This window comes from Seriola lalandi, unplaced genomic scaffold, assembly GCF_002814215.2.
Source record: "Seriola lalandi dorsalis isolate HSWRI2012SDOR001 ecotype SW California unplaced genomic scaffold, Sedor1 jcf7180002054969, whole genome shotgun sequence".
In the NCBI taxonomy this organism is placed as follows: Eukaryota; Metazoa; Chordata; class Actinopteri; order Carangiformes; family Carangidae; genus Seriola; species Seriola lalandi.
Genome location: NW_019525520.1, coordinates 576,349 through 589,542, shown reverse-complemented (window position 1 = coordinate 589,542; position 13,194 = coordinate 576,349). Strand labels below are relative to the sequence as shown.

Sequence of the window (13,194 nt, the reverse complement as noted above, 5' to 3'; positions counted from 1 at the left end):
GGGGCTCTGGAGTCCTGTCAGTCATTCAGACGTCAGGGTGAGGAAGACAAGTGGGCCACCTGATGAACAAACTGTACTGTACCTTCACGGCTGAGTGACTGTTCTCACGCTCAAATGAACATACACACACACACACACACACACACACACACACATGTACACGAATATATTCTTAAGATATGTTTGCTCTGTTTCACTGTCTCTCTCTCTCTCTCTCTCTCTCTCTCTCTCTCTCTCTGTCAATGCGGATATAATTGGCACTGGCCCCATGTGGCTCTGTAGTGACGATCCTCAGAAATCAAGGGCGCACAGATGTAAACAAACACTCTCTCTCTCTCTCTCTCTCTCTCTCTCTCTCTGTCTCTCTCTCTCTCACACACACACATACACACACACACACCCCCACACCCTGCCTATAGTACGTCTTTTCACTTAACACCCGTCCTGCAGGCTCCCATGATACTCATTTCCTTGTTTTGATTTCAATGTCACACTGATCCTATCTCCCTCCTCCTCTCTCTCTCTCTCTCTCTCTCTCTCTCTCTTTTCTCTGCCTCTCCCATTTCCCTCCATCTCAGCCCATCGCCCCCCCCCCGCCCCCCCTCGCTCAGATGTTTTTATGTCTCTCTGCCTCTTTCCTCTCCCTCGCAGGCCAGCAACATGCAAATGCTGCCCCACAAATGCAAATCCTTTCCTGTATCAGAAGAGACCGCCAGTGGAGTCCACCCAGCTCAGATATATACTCCCCCCACCCCCCTCCCCCCAAATCCTTTTCCCTCTCTAACACAGGGGCATCGCTTGTTTGAAGGTTACTTGTGGGAAACTACTGAATAAAATAGTACATGTGTGCATGTGTAAGACAGTCCAAGGTATCGTTATTATTCAGTGTTTTAAACAGAGTGCAGGAACAAATAGGACATGGGTTCCATTGTTTTGTTTTTGTGTGTAGTTGTACTTGCACAGTTTTAATCGCAGTGCAGCCGTTACCCATGAATCAGCCAGTGGTTACGTTATTACCTTTTCCCCCATTTTTCAGCAAGCACACAAAGTGTAGATTATGTAGCATTAGCATTTTAAGACATTTGTTCCTCGCTAACTTTAAACATTGTGCTATTTGATTTGTCTTCCACTCTAAGGTGACCTGAATTCTCAAATGAATTCAGTTCAGCATCAATACAACATTAAAATATCCAATGTTTTTACCTAAGAAATAAAAAGGGGGACAGTCCCAGTTTCATGTGTTTTAACCATAGGAACTGGTTGATCTGCAATAAACTATAGTGAAGAACGAGTGATAGAATGATGATTCCCTACATTTGAAGCAGTTGTGAAGTCTTATTGTCTAATATTATCTATTATTTATATTCCTTTAGTTCGTAAGTGTCCACAGATCAAAATAAAATAAAAAGTTTTGAATATTGTCTTGTGAAGTGAGAGAATCAGCTTCTTCTTCACTTCTTCCAACATAAAAACAGTTTTCAAAGTTCTGGCTGGGGGGCTTTGGGTATGTTTGTTTTCGTTAGTTTACTGCCTGGTTATAAACTCCTGACCAATGAGTTAGCCAGCTAACCTTTTCTCTGCCTAGAGACAACAACAAAACAAGGAAGAAAAGGATTTGGATAACTCTATTTTGTTGATTTTAGCTTTATTTCTGTAGCTGCTGTAGCTAACAACCAGCCCCCCCCCCCTGTTGGCCAAAACAAGCACAACGCTGGACGTCTGTTTTTTATTCACAGTTAAAACACAGGGACATTTCCGGGGACAGGACACCAAGCTTGGCTGTTTGGCATCTGCATTCTGAGTGGAAGCTAGCTAGCCTAGCTTGCTAACGTTATCTCTGGCTCCCACTGAACCTCACTTGTTAATGTTATTTTCAGACCTGCTTTGTCATCGACAGCCCCTCATCTTAGAATCGTTCCCGTTGTGACATGTAGAAACTTCCTGTGTGAGCAGCTTTAACACGATGATTTCAATTTTAATGATCGCGTTTGATAATTCACGCTTCCTCTGTGGATTCTTCTTTCTGTTGTTTGAGGTTTTCCAGTCTAAAGTAATACAGGGAAATCCTTTGCAAAGCCGGCTGAAGAAAAGAACCCAGCGGAGCCCCGGCTGCTTTCAGTGGTGTTGAAATCACCTGACTGTAATTTGACAAAACAAAGAAAGAAGGATTTCTGTGCCGCAGCCGCTGCTACAATTAGACGCAGTGTTCGCACGGCTGACTGCAGTTATAAGTGATCTGGGAGCGCATTCCCAGCTTCCCAGCCTTCGTCCCTCCTTCCCGCTCTTCTTCACCACCATCTGTTCTTTCTCAGTCTTCCTCCCCTGCCACACATCCCATCGCCTGATACTCTCTCCATCTCTTTATTCTCACTATAACAGCTCATCGTCTCACTTACACGCACCTTATGGTTTTTTTTTACCCTCGTCTGTGGAGATGTTCCTCCCCTCCTTTCCTTTTTTCTTCTTCTAGCATCCTCCTCCATTGTTCCTTCAAATTTTTGATTTTCATCTCACCATTCATTTCTTCACTAATCCTAACCCCCCCCCCATGTCCCCCAATCTTTGCTCTCCATCCACCCCACCCAGTCTGTGACATAGGCAATGTATAGGTGTACATGCAACCATTCTGTACGTGTGTGTGTGTGTGTGTGTTTGTGTGTGTGTGTGTGTGTGTGTGTGTGTGTGTGTGTGTGTGTGTGTGTGTGTGTGTGTGTATGTGTGTGTCCTCAGGGTGGCTCTCCACACCAGAACAGAGCTGAGCAGCATCTGACCAGCTGTCCCCCTCACAGCTAGCAGCATGTTGCCCCCGTCTTCTTCTCTTCTCTCCAGCTTTCTCTCACTCTTTTTATTCTTCTTTTCATTCCCACACTTGCGCCCCAGCTCTCACACATTGTTCGCTCTCTCTCTCTCTTTTTGAACATTTTTTTGGATTCTTTCCCTCCCTCTTCTTCCTCATCGTTCACCAGACGCATGTTCCTCAATCTCCTCAGTCTCTCAGGCTTCGCCTGGCGAGGACACACCCACCACTCATTGTCATCGTCCCCTTTCATCTCTTGTTCCCTCTCTTGCTGTTTCTCCCGCTCTCAGTAATGTCACTGTTAAGGTATGGCTCTTTTAACCTCGACTCGTTTTCATCTCTTCCCTCTCTTCTCCCTCCGCTCCCCGTTACCTTGTTCTTTGACTTTGTTCAATAACTCCTCTCTGTCAGCCCCTCCTCCTCTCTTTTCCCTCCACAGTATCAGCTGTCTTTTGTTGCCACACAAAAACCCTTGTCTTCCCGTTTCACTGATTCAGTCATTGTAACCGTGGCATGACCTCGATACTCTTCCTCCCTGTGTTTCTCCCTCTCTCGCCCTCTTTCCTCTCTTTCTGTCAAATATGCCATCCTAAGACTTTACATCTTACCACTTTTATCCCTCACTTCATCTCTTACATGGCATTTAAAATATATCCGCCTTGAAAACGAGTGCAGGAGAGAATAGGAGAGGAGTGGAAGGCAGATCATTCTTTTCTCGGAGAGGAAACAGGAGGATTTGGATGCTGTCTTCATTAGAGAAAGAGCTCAGAACTTGTTCGGTGTATTTTCATCCTAATCGGCTGAACTCATTCCTCTCTGCTCTCTGACTCCTGCAGCCACAGTGTTTTCATATACAGAACATATACATGTATATACTGTATGTACATGCACATGTAGAGCAAATTCACCCAGTGAATCAGAAATGAGTCGCTTTCACATAATGGAGATTTATCAGCTGCTAGATTTATTCTATAAATGAGTTTAGAGAAATTGCTTTGAAGGGCAATAAAGTGATTATAATTTGGTGTCAAAATTTTGCATTCTGTGCATTTATGTCTCCGCTGGAGGCAAGTCAGCATGTGGACAAATAAATAAGAAAAATTGACAATCATTATTATATGAATCTGCAAGTTTTAGAATAAATAACAATTAATATTTAATACTGTGCAACACATTCAGCTTTAGTTTCAAAATCCAGAGAGAAAGAAAAAGAAGTTAACATGCAGTGAAGGTGTTTAAAGGTTCATGGTCACCATGGTCATCCTCTGATTCTAACGTGTTAGCATGCTAACATGTAGCAATTAGCACTAAATGCTAAGTAGAAAGTAGAGCTGAGGGCGGTGGGAATGTCATCGATCTATAGAATAGTTATTGGATGAACTGAAGTGCTGATCTGATGATGACCAAAGTCCTTACGGTTCATCCCTCAGGGGAACATGAATGTGAGTAACAACTTTCCTGGTAATCCATCCAACACTTTCTGAGACTTTTTTCACTCTCTTTCCAAAATGGCCAACCTCATGATGGAGCTGGGGAAGAAGTCGGTGGGAATCTTCCACTGGGAACCACGAAATGTCGGTCGAGAAGATGTGAAGATGTTTCACAGAATAAGGTCAAAATTTCACCAGCTGATGTTGCACCAGAACCAAAGTCAGTAGGATTCATCCTCTGGGTACCAGGAATATCTGTACTAATTTTCATGGCAGTCAGAGAAGTGATGGCTCATTTGAAATTGGAAAAACTTAAATATTCAAACCTGGGATCTGTCCAGAAATCTTTTAAAGTCTTGGATTATTTTGATTCCATGTATTCTGCTACGGATCAAAATGATCTGCCTGTATTTCCTGTTTCCATAATGAAATTTTGATGTGAATCTTATGAAGAAGTTTTTTTTGTGTGTGTCTTGGTTTGTTTAATGTATTTAGTGATGATTGTTCCAGTAATTAGTTTTTCAAGGTGCTTCACTACAAACCAAAAACATCAACCCAACGGTGGCACAAGAAGAAAATCAGGGATCTTCAAAACCAGTAGGATTCTTCCTCTGAGACCATGAATGCTTGTAAAAAGCTCAATGCAAATACATCCAACAATTGCGGATCTATTTCAGTCTGGAGGAAAGTGTCGGACCCATCGAGCGGACAGACGTTTCCAGCCACAGAGACGGCAATATACAATCTATTTCTAGGGAACATTCAAAGTGCTTTTACTTTAGACTTTCAGTTTAAATGGAAGTCTGTTGAAGTCTCTTGGATGAGACCCAAAGTTGAAATCATAGAGGAGAAGAAGAAGAGTTTGGCAACCATCAAACACCTCTGAAAAGTTTTTTTACTCTAGGCTGTGAAGTGATAAACATTTTATCTACATTTACACCCATCTGTCCACCATGCTGTCTGTCTGTCTGTCTGTCTGTCTGTCTGTCTGTCTGTCTGTCTGTCTGTCTGTCTGTCTCTCTCTCCCACCCCCCCATCTCTGTTCTTCCTCACTGTCTCTGTCTAAGTGGCCTAGAGGATTAAAAGTGTTTAATTAAGAGGTGATTATGTGTCGACGGCTGACGCAGCAGGATCAGAATAACTTCATCCCATCGCCCCCGACTGTCATCACCCGGTACCCCATTCATCCCCCAACACACACACACACACACACACACACACACACACACACACACACTTTCTCCTCCATATGTCCACCTTGTTTATCCCTTATTTAACACTTCTCTCACTCCTCCTCCTGTTATTTTTGCTGCTTCTTTCATTTTTGTTTTTATAGGTTATCCTTTGTGATTCTGTATTTGATCTTCACTGATTTAAAGCTGAAGGTTGATGTTATTTATTAATATATTTAATTATCTCACATACAACAAGTATTAACTCTACTGTATGTACTGAAACACGTGTGCATGGCGCAGGAAGGTTGATTAGATAATGATCAAGACAAAGCAATGTGAAAAAGGCAGAGGAGGGAAAAAAGGGATGGGGGGATTTAATAGCGAGAGAAGAAGTGGAGGGAGCGAGGGAAACAACAGAGTGATAATAAGCTCAGTACAGGGTGAAAAAGAGGCCAAAAAACTTGTTTATTGCAGCGGTGGGAAGATGAAAGTAAAGGGATACGCCTCAGCAATTTCCTTTTGTCTGTATGTGCGGATAAATGTTGCATGTATAAGTGTGTGTGTGTGTTTGACAGTGTGAAATAAAAAAAATTAAACTTTTACACTTGAATGATTTATTCATGAACTACAGCATGTGCAGGATGTGGTGTCTTTGTCGGTATCAGTGCTTTTGAGTCATGTTAATTGATATCAAGTGGCTTCCTGGATTCTTCATGTGCGCTACAATAAAGACAGTAACACACCTGGTCCACCTGGTTACAGACACACCTGGCTCGAATCTTTTTCCGCTACGTGTGACGACGAGGACAGAGCTGTGAGGCAACCGGGACCTTTGTCCTTTACAACTCGCCATTACTCTTGTCACAAACGAGCCCTCAGGAAATATGTCCACTAATTTGAGTCTCAATCCACTGAAGAAGCACGGGGTTATATTCAGAGTGTGTGTGTGTGTGTGTATGTGTGTGTGTGTGTGTGTGTGTGTGTGTGTGGTCAGAGCATCCAGAGAAAGAGGGAGACAGATGGGTCACACAGCGTTCCCTCTGTGGTTGTGGAGCTGGAACACGGCTAATTACATCTTAATTAAATATGACCTGCCCCTCCCTGCGCCTCCTCGTCCATGAATGACACGTGAGCGTTTGTAGGTGTGACAGGAAGCGCACTGGTGCAGGAGTTTTAACATATAGGCCTCTGTGCACTTTTGGGGTCTTTGGTGTTTGTGTGTGTGTGTGTGTGTGTGTGTGTGTGCGTAAAAATAAAAATGTCCATAAATGAATAAAGGACTTCACTATGTTTGTCTCACACTGGATGTTTCTCAGTTATCTCACCTCCCTGTTTCTGAATCACTCTTGATTTGGAGCGACAGTGAATCCAAGTCTAATTTACATGTACATGTACAATGATAATATAAAATAGTTAGCTAAAATATGTTTGAATAGATGGTGGTGTCGCCTGAAAACACGACTCTAAGACACGTCAGCTGCTTTAACTGAACTGCACTGATATAAAACAACAGAGTAAATACAGTGTGTGAAGAACAAACTATTGAGTTTCAGTTTGACCTTGTTACTTGCACAACCTGGTTTCCTGATTTGTATGTCATTTTACATCAGCTCAGTTTGCTTAAACACACACACACATACACACACACTGAAGACTGACCGTTGTTGGAGCGTAGGGCCCTGGCGGAGATGCCGTTGGTCCCTATTGGATGATGAACCCCAGTTCCGTCCACTGCTCCTGCCTCCCCCGGCTGCTTCAAAAGCTCCGTCAGAGTCCTGGAGGGGGGGAAGAAAAACACACATTTACAGCATCCTGCATACAAACTGAAAAGTATCTACACATAGGAAAGAGAAGAAGACTGTGGTGTCAGGCAAGTGAGTGAAAGTTACTGCTTAAACAAAGAGGGCTGAAGGGAGAGTGTTAGAAATATTGTGATGGGAAATAGCTGCGACAGAGTGAGAAAGATGATAAAAGACGCACATATTAATGTGGATATAATATGAAAATCCATTATTAAAAATATCCAACCAGCCCTGATCTTAATAGTGCTACCTGAGGATAAAGGCTAAAGTTTGAAACAAGATTGTTCATGTCTATAAAAACAAACTCTGACAGAAAACGCTGTGAATTAAATTCAAGGCAGTGGAATCGACGATGAAAGGCATGAGTCTCTGGGTGTTTGCCAACTGGGCACGTCAGTCATTTATAAGAAATAAAACAACTTCCCATCTTTTATTGTTTGATGCCTTTGAACAAGTTCTGATGCCTCCTCAAAACTGGAACACAGACAGGAAACGGCCTTCTAGCATGTAGACTTAACTCTTCAGGAGAACACAGAACCTGCAGCTGTAAACAACAACTTGGACTGTGGTTTCTATCAGACAGAACGAAGTTGGTTGATGTTATTCTACTTAAATGTTTTAAAAAATTTTGCCCAGTGATTCCTAAGCATGGGTTTAGTTATAGTCGCCAGAGTTCATGAAAACTATCAAACAGGCAGAGAATGCTACATTACCCATGTTAGCTAAATTAAATAATTGAAACAGTAAACTAAAAGCTATTCATAAATTATTAACATAGATCACTAAAGCTAAGGGATATAATAAATAAAAATATATAGCTAAAGACAAGGGCAAAGAGCTGAAATAGCTGAAAGTAATGGTTAATCAATTAAAAGTTAAAATCAATGAATAAATTAATGATTAAATATTTTATAAATGTCAGAGTAGAGGAGTTTGTTGCTGTGTGGAGTGCAGGTAACAAAAAACAGTGAGGAAGTAAGTTTGTGTATGAATGGTAGGAACACCCTACCCATATGTTTGTAGGACAGAATTGTCGCTACCAATATTTGAGTGAACTTGTTCGCACTAGCAAGCTAACCCTGTCTTCTGTCTTCTGGGAGCTAGCAATCAGGTTGCTAGCTGGAGTAAATATAAAATGGTGAAGTATGAGTTTAATTTCTGTTGAAAAATCCCATGAAAATGCCTTACTATACTATGACATTTTTATTAAATTTTATGCCTTACTATAATATGACTTTTTTTTATTTACATTTTGTGCCTTACTATACTATGACATTTTTTCTTTTACATTTTATGCCTTACTATACTATGACATTTTTATGACATTTTATGACTTACTATACTATGACATTTAAGCCTTACTATAACTGTCGTTTTTATACCTTACTATACTATGACATTTTTATTCAATTTTATGCCTTACTATACTATGACATTTTTTATGACATTTTATGCCTTACTATAACTATGTCGTTTTTATGCCTTACTATACTATGACATTTTTTTGAAATTTTATGCCTTACTATACTATGACATTTTTTATGACATTTTATGACTTTCCATAATTTGACATTTTAGGTCTTACTATACTATGACATTTTATGCCTTACTATACTATGACATTTTTATTCAATTTTATACCTTACTATACTATGACATTTTTTTTTTACATTTTATGCCTTACTATACTATGACAATTTTTATGACATTTTATGCCTTACTATACTATGACATTTTATGCCTTACTATAACTATGTCGTTTTTATGCCTTACTATACTATGACATTTTCTATGACATTTTATGCCTTATTATACTATGACATTTTTTGTGACATTTTATGAATTTCCATAATATGACATTTTTTATGACATTTTATGCCTTACTATACTATGAAAATTTTTATGACATTTTATGCCTTACTATACTATGACATTTTTATTAAATTTTATGCCTTACTATAATATGACTTTTTTTTTTACATTTTATGCCTTACTATACTATGACATTTTTATTCAATTTTATGCCTTACTATACTATGACATTTTTTTTTACATTTTATGCCTTACTATACTATGACATTTTTATGACATTTTATGCCTTACTATACTATGACAATTTTTATGACATTTTATGACTTACTATACTATGACATTTTATGCCTTACTATAACTATGTCGTTTTTATGCCTTACTATACTATGACATTTTCTATGACATTTTATGCCTTATTATACTATGACATTTTTTATGACATTTTATGCCTTACTATACGATGACATTTTTCATGAAATTCTATGCCTTACTATACTATGACATTTTTTATGAAATTTTATGCCTTACTATACGATTACATTTTTTATGACATTTTATACCTTACTATACTATGACAATTTTTATGACATTTTATGCCTCACTATACTATGACATTTTATGCCTTACTATAACTATTTCGTCTTTATGCCTTACTATACTATGACATTTTCTATGACATTTTATGCCTTACTATACTATGACATTTTTTATGAAATTTTATGACTTTCCATAATATGACATTTTATGTCTTACTATACTATGATTTTATGCCTTACTATACTGTGACATTTTTATTCAATTTTATGCCTTACTATACTATGACATTTTTTTTTTACATTTTGTGCCTTACTATACTATGACTTTTTTTTTTTTTACATTTTATGCCTTACTATACTATGACATTTTTTTGAAATTTTATGCCTTACTATACTATGACATTTTTTATGACATTTTATGCCTTACTATACTATGACAATTTTTATGACATTTTATGCCTTATTATACTATGACCTTTTTTATGACATTTTATGCCTTACTATACTATGACATTTTATGCCTTACTATAACTATGTTGTTTTTATGCCTTACTATACTATGACATTTTCTATGACATTTTATGCCTTATTATACTATGACATTTTTTATGAAATTTTATGCCTTACCATACTATGACATTTTATGCCTTATTATACTATGACAATTTTTATGACATTTTATGCCTTACTATTCTATGACATTTTATGCCTTACTATACTATGACAATTTTTTTGACATTTTTTGCCTTATTATAGTATGACATTTTTTATGACATTTTTTGCCTTACTATACTATGACATTTTTTTATGACATTTTATGCCTTACTATACTATGACATTTTTTATGACATTTTATGCCTTACTATACTATGACATTTTATGCCTTACTATACTATGACATTTTATTCCTTACTATAACTATTTTGTTTTTATGCCTTACTATACTATGACATTTTCTACGACATTTTATGCCTTATTATACTATGACATTTTTATGAAATTTTATGCCTTACTATACTATGACATTTTATGCCTTACTATACTATGACAATTTTTATGACATTTTATGCCTTACTATACTATGACATTTAATGCTTTACTATAACTATGTCGTTTTTATGCCTTACTATACTATGATATTTTCTATGACATTTTATGCCTTATTATACTATGACATTTTTTATGACATTTTATGCCTTACTATACTATGACATTTTTTATGACATTTTATGCCTTACTATACTATGACATTTTTATGACATTTTATGCCTTACTATACTATGACATTTTTATTACATTTTATGCCTTACTAAACTATGACATTTTTTTTATGACATTTTATGACTTACTATAATATTACATTCTTTTGACATTTTATGCTTTACTATAATATGACATTTTATGCCTTACTATAACTATGTCGTTTTTGTGCCCTACTATACTATGATATTTTCTATGACATTTTATGCCTTATTATACTATGACATTTTTTATGACATTTTATGCCTTACTATACTATGACATTTTTTATGACATTTTATGCCTTACTATACTATGACATTTTTTATGACATTTTATGCCTTCTTATACTATGACATTTTTTATGACATTTTATGACTTTCTATACATATACCATTTTATGCCTTACTATACTATGACATTTTTTATGACATTTTATGCCTTACTATACTATGACATTTTTTATGACATTTTATGCATACTTTGTCGTTTTTATGCTTTAATATACTATGACATTTTTATTACATTTTATGCCTTACTAAACTATGATTTTTTTATGACATTTTATGACTTACTATAATATTACATTCTTTTGACATTTTATGCCTTACTATACTATGACATTGTTAAGACTTTTTAAGTCTTACTGTACTATGACATTTTTTTGACATTTTATGCCTTACTATACCATGACATTGTTATGACTTTTTAAGTCTTACTATACTCTGACATGTTTTTTGACATTTTATGCCTTAGTATACTGTGACATATTTATTTCTTACTGAATTTTATGTGCAGGATGATAGAGTGAAAATTGGTAATGTTATTTGTCTCATACAAAGCTTCATCAATGCCGTATGTGCCACCGCAATTAAATTGCTACAGTAAACATCCCTGATGGAAACCAAAGGATATGAGAGTGTGAGGGACAAAAACAACACAAAACACAGAGCCTAAAATAACAACACACGCTGTACTGTAAGTTTTATTTCATTTCCACTGTTAATTTCAAAGAGTCTAATTAGTTTTTCAAACTTTCCAGTGTTTTCACATATTAACAAGGACTAAAAGTAAAAGCTCACCATCAACATGCCACCATTGACAGGGAAATTACAGAAAACATCGTCAACAGATCAGCTGTGACCTGAGAGCTGCTATCAAGAGACCCATGAATATTTCCTCACTGTTAATCTCGCTGTTGAAACCTCGGCATAGCCTTCCACAATGCAATGGAGCGCTTGTCTTTTTATTAGCCCGCTGTGAAATGATCGCCTGTGGTCATGAGAGCAGTAAGCATAACATGAACACCAGCACAATATAATACAATCCAACACAGTAGAACTGCAATAGGCTCTAAGTATTATGTACCTTAGTGAAGGATGTAATGTTTTTTCTTCTTTTTTTTTTATATATGTTTGTGTCATTTGTTCCCAAATGCAGAGATGAAGAGATTGCATGAACACATAATGGAAATTGGTATAATGTTGACATTGATATGACGACTTTTGGCACATGGCCTCATGCCCATGGCTCCATCATAGCAATGCCAATAAATCATGGCATAACAAGTAATTCCCAAACAGGGCACCAGCTTCACACATCACAGTCAGTCTACTCATCATGTGGACGAACAACAGTCGCACGATGTGGTCTGTGTTTTTTCAACCAGACAGGAAGTAGACTTTACGTGAGCGCACAGAAGTCAAAAGTATCAGGTAGGAAAAAATATGAAAGGAAAGTGGTATTTCTTTCCTCTCCCCTGACACTCTTCTCACTGTGAAGGTGTCACTAAGCAATCAAACGGTGACATGCCAGTCGTCTGCGGTCGTACTGGGCGGCTCCCTGGCGTCAGTGTAAAGCAGGGTGCTGCTGGAAAAAATCTCAGCTCAGCAAAACCTCTCCTGGATAAATTAATAGTAGGAAAAAGTTAATTTGAAATATGAATCCTGCTGGGAATGACATGTCATCTCTTCTGGAAAAAAAAAAAGTGCAAATATGTACAAGGTCAGTAATGAAATTTGTTCTTACAGTAAAACCACGAAGGTTGAGATTTGACAAATTCAATAATTTCCACGGGGGAAATTAGGACAACGACAGTTTAAATAGGACATGCAGAAACAATAAATACTCATATATGTTTCCATAAACGCAATAATATGGACAGTATGTGCTACAGGAACATACACACACACACACACACACACACACACACACACTGTACCTATGTATGCATCTTAATCGGCCTTTGCATTTTCTGCTTGCTAGCCAATCCATTTCCTCTCTCTCATCTCATTAATATCTGTCCACTTCCATTCCACTACTCCATTTGTCTTCCACACGATGGGTAATAAAGTGAGCTGAAGCTGTGTCTCCGTCACTCTCTCGCCTCACCCTCCCTCCCTC

At 37.6% G+C, this 13,194-nt stretch overlaps 1 protein-coding gene across 1 annotated transcript in view; it reads right to left on the bottom strand.

Annotated features, from left to right (window-relative positions):
- Positions 1 to 7,177, bottom strand: part of LOC111646362 (uncharacterized) — a 48,823-nt gene extending 41,646 nt beyond the window's left edge. Inside the window, exon 1 of the mRNA XM_023395840.2 lies at positions 7,062 to 7,177. The gene's annotated coding sequence lies outside the window, so the exon portion shown is untranslated. The remainder of the gene's footprint in view (positions 1 to 7,061) is intronic.
- Between the last annotated feature and the right edge of the window lie 6,017 nt (positions 7,178 to 13,194).